The sequence below is a fragment of the Molossus molossus genome, unplaced genomic scaffold (assembly GCF_014108415.1).
Source record: "Molossus molossus isolate mMolMol1 unplaced genomic scaffold, mMolMol1.p scaffold_m16_p_5, whole genome shotgun sequence".
In the NCBI taxonomy this organism is placed as follows: Eukaryota; Metazoa; Chordata; class Mammalia; order Chiroptera; family Molossidae; genus Molossus; species Molossus molossus.
Genome location: NW_023425388.1, coordinates 29,757,053 through 29,761,058, shown reverse-complemented (window position 1 = coordinate 29,761,058; position 4,006 = coordinate 29,757,053). Strand labels below are relative to the sequence as shown.

General features: G+C 38.9%; 1 pseudogene; it reads right to left on the bottom strand.

Annotated features, from left to right (window-relative positions):
- Window positions 1–2,835: 2,835 nt before the first annotated feature.
- On the bottom strand, window positions 2,836–3,134 carry LOC118617681 (annotated as a pseudogene).
- Window positions 3,135–4,006: the final 872 nt, after the last annotated feature.

The following is a 4,006-nucleotide window of genomic DNA, read 5'->3' as shown; positions in this document are numbered from 1 at the left end:
AACAATCTTAATTACATGTTTCAGTCATTTTCTTCCTCCATGGCTGTAAACTCTTTGAGAAGTCCATCTTATTCACTATTGGATCAAGGATATATTAGGACTTAAATATGTTGAATGAATGGATGACTTATTGAATCTTTCAAGGTTCATTAGAAATGCTGTCAATTCCATGTATAAGTTTCCTGTTACTGCTGTACCAAATTACCCCACACTTAATGGCTTAAAACAACACAAATTTACAGTTCTGTAGATGTTGGCAGGCCTGTATTCCTTTCTGGAGGCTCAAAGGGAGAATCTGTTTCCTTGCTTTGTTGAGCCACTAGAGGCTGCCCACATTCCTTGGCTTACAATCCCTTTACTCCATCTTCAAAGCCAGCAATGTTGCCTCTCTCTCTAACTAAAACTCAGCCAGGAAAGTTTCTCCAATTTTAAGGATCCATGTCATTAGATTGGGCTCAACTGGATAATCCAAGCAAATCTTCCCATCTCAACATACTTACTCATTTTTCCTTTTGCCATGCAAAGTAGCATCCAGGTATAAAAACAAGGACATGTTAGGAGGATCATTATTCTGCCCACCATATTCCACTTTTTTCTTGCTCCTCTCTCCAGCTTGGTATTTACTTTTCAACATCAACCAAATGAATGCTTCCCTTCAAAGCATTAGGGATCTCCTAGAAGTAGGGAAACTGTATATAGTCTAAACTTACATACTTTGAAGAGTGAAAGAGACTGCTGTTAACATTTATACCAGGCCAACAGGAGTACAATGGACTGACTAGACATAACATGATGAAATGGGTGTGTGACTTGTGATGACCCTGTCCTGAGTTGAAGCAACATTATTATGGACTTCTACCCTCTAGCCTGGTCTCTTAGAGAGAAATCCAGGAAACATTGGGAGGCTTTACTTTCTTCTAAAAATGTGTGCTTTAAGCTGGAGATGGGACCCTTTATCTGGCTCAACAGGCTAAACAGGATCTTTTTCTCCACTGCTTTAACAATATAAAAATAATATAATGTTTATATTAGGGACATTAGACTTTTATCTATGATATACATTATAAATATTAACTCACAATTTGACATTTGTCTTTAACTTTGTTTATGATGAAGCCTCCTTTAGCAGATATCTTGTAGCATCATCACAAACGATGGAAAGACTTCAAGGTCAGGAAACTGAAAATCTGCTCATCTTGGACTTGTAAATAGTGACTTTTTCCGCTTTAGGGAGAAAGAAAAAACATACAAAAAGAAGGATCCCCTAGTTTTTCCTTTTTCTGATCAAGGCTTTTCATTTCAAAGGTTTGTTAATCCTAGATCATAGAGGAGCCAAAAGATATTTCAGAAAATCATTTTGTGATCTAATTATATAAATAAGATGTGTTTACCCAGGGTTAGTTATTACTTTGCAGTTGCAAAATAGTGGCTATAGTGGCTTTCCAATTCCATCATGCCCTCCACATTTTTCTGTATAAAAGAGTTTTTCTTTCCCCCACCCCACACCTTTTCTTTTCTCTTTGTACTGTTACATGTTTAATGATATCCATTAAATGGACTGACAGTTTTTATTTGTATTTATTCACTGTGTTATAATTCATGACATCTTTTTTGTTTGTTTTTACTGAGCTCAACAATGTTTAACAGTGACTTTTTTAAGTGCATGTTTGAAAGTATTCAACATTAAACTTTATTTACTTCACATTAAATTTAGCAAGCACAATATTAGCAAATCTTAGATATTCCAAATCAACCACCTTGAAGTACAGAAGACCTGCTCTCAAATAACTCTTCTGAGGTGACATGAAAACTTTAAGAGCCTATGACTTGAGTTCAGGTCTTTAGTCAACAACCGCAACGTCATCACTGGTGAACTCATGAGAGAACCTCAAGGCTGAGAGGTGCAGGCCCCTTCAGGATCCTTCCAGATGCTAAAAATCTGGTGGACTGAAACCCCTGTGACACTATCCCAAATTATGTTAAATAACTATTAGCACCACTAAAGGAGAAGTCTCTGTCTTCTTTCCATTTCATGGTCTCTATCTGGAGAGAGAGCTCATGCAAACAAAAGTGGCCAACCCCAGGTCTACAGAAGCTCTACAGATGCTGTCCTTGGGCTGTTCCTCCACACACTCAGTGCACTGCAGCTTCTGTGGATTGTCCCTCCATGTCACTTACAAGAGACAAGAACTTCAGGACTCTCTATCTGAAATTCCCAGTCTTCCTTGGTTTGGTGGAACCCAATTTGTTCATTATCAGAACACAGTGAAAACATGAGTTTGGTGGTTTTTTATTGGAACAGTGACTGACTACCAGAAAATAAAACTGTACTTTATTAACACAATAGAAAATGAAAGGGTTTCCAATTTCTTAGAAGAAAAATAACGTGGGCCAATACCACCTAGTAAGTGTTACAAGATTAATTGTCCACATTTATTGTTCTGGGAGCTCCCTACCACACTGCAGATGTTTCATCAAGGACAACTGCCATCAGAGTTGCTGTAAGAACACTTCATAGTCGACTCTTCAGACAGAAGACCGAAATGATATTCTTCCTGTTTTAGAAGCTCTTGGTGTAGAGAGAATTTATCAATGTGAAAAACAGTCTCGCTTCTTCAATTTGAGAAAAATGATGAAATAATCTGTCATTTTTTCCTGATACAGTCTGCCAGAGTGCTTCATGAAGAATCCTCTTCTGTTCCTACCACTTTACCTGGGTGAGAGGAGAGGGGAGGGTGGAAAGGTGCTGGTGTACTAACAGGCCATCGGGGGGATGTTCTGTGCTCCACTTCTTTCTGCTGGCAGTAGATGGGGCAGGAAGAGGCTGCCCACTAATTACTTCTCCTTGAAGCCATATTTTTTGCATTGATAGAAGAAATCTGTCTTAGAGCTCCCCAAATTGACAGTCTTTGGGCAATCATTTGTATCTTTCTCCTGGGCCATGCACTCCTCGCAATAATAGGCATCGGAGACTGCAGGGCCTCCACAGGTCACACAGTGCCCTGATAGGAGCCACAGTTACACTCATCACATACATGCACATAGGAGTCACAGCTCACACACTTGCCATTACATTTTTCACATTGCCTTCCAGCGGCAACACCAGCTTGCTTACAGCAAAAGATCAAGTCCAAACATCAGCTTTTTAAACTGACAAATTAATTTTAACATGTCAGTTAATGCTGCTGCTTTATTTATTTGCCATTCTTTATTCTTATGCTCTGTAAGGATTTTTCTTTTACCTGGGAATACTAAAAACATTAGATAGAAATGCTTAACTGGTATTTCCTTTCAGACTATTTATCTTTAACCAAGGAACATTTCAGAAGTGTTCTGCTTCTGGTTGCTGTAGATCCATGGCAGTATTTTATTTTGATAAATTAAAAGTTTTGCTTTGCCTTGGCAGGTGTAGCTTAGTTGGTTGGATATCATCCCATGCACGGAAAAGTTGTCGGTTCAATTCCCCACCAGGGTAACAGGCGTGCAGGAAGCAGCCAGACGATGTTTTGCTTTTTCATCGATGTTTCTCTCTCTGTGTCCCTCTACCTTCCTCTCTCTCTCTAAAAATAAAATAAAATACAAAATTCAATAAAAAATATTTTTTAAAGTTTTGCTTTATTACATATAGATAACAGAGAATAAAATTTATGACAATAACGGCCTGCGGTCTGGAGAGACCCGGGTTCAGTTCCCGCTAAGGGCACGTACTTCGGTTGCAGTTTGTCCCCGGCCCTGGTTGGTCGTGCGGGTGGCAGCCATTCGATGTGTCCCTTCACGTCGATGTTTCTGTCTGTCTCTCCCTTCTTCTCTCTCCCTCCCACTCTATCTGTACAAAAAATGGAAAAATATCCTCAGGTGAGGATAAAAATAAAAAAAATTTATGACAATAATAAATATCAAGGCATGACTATTCATAGCCTCTTTCTTCTCACCTGCTAAGCAATATTTTGCTATTGTCCGCTAACCTTTTTCCCTTCCCTCAGTTTTGGGCTTTATTAGTAGATAG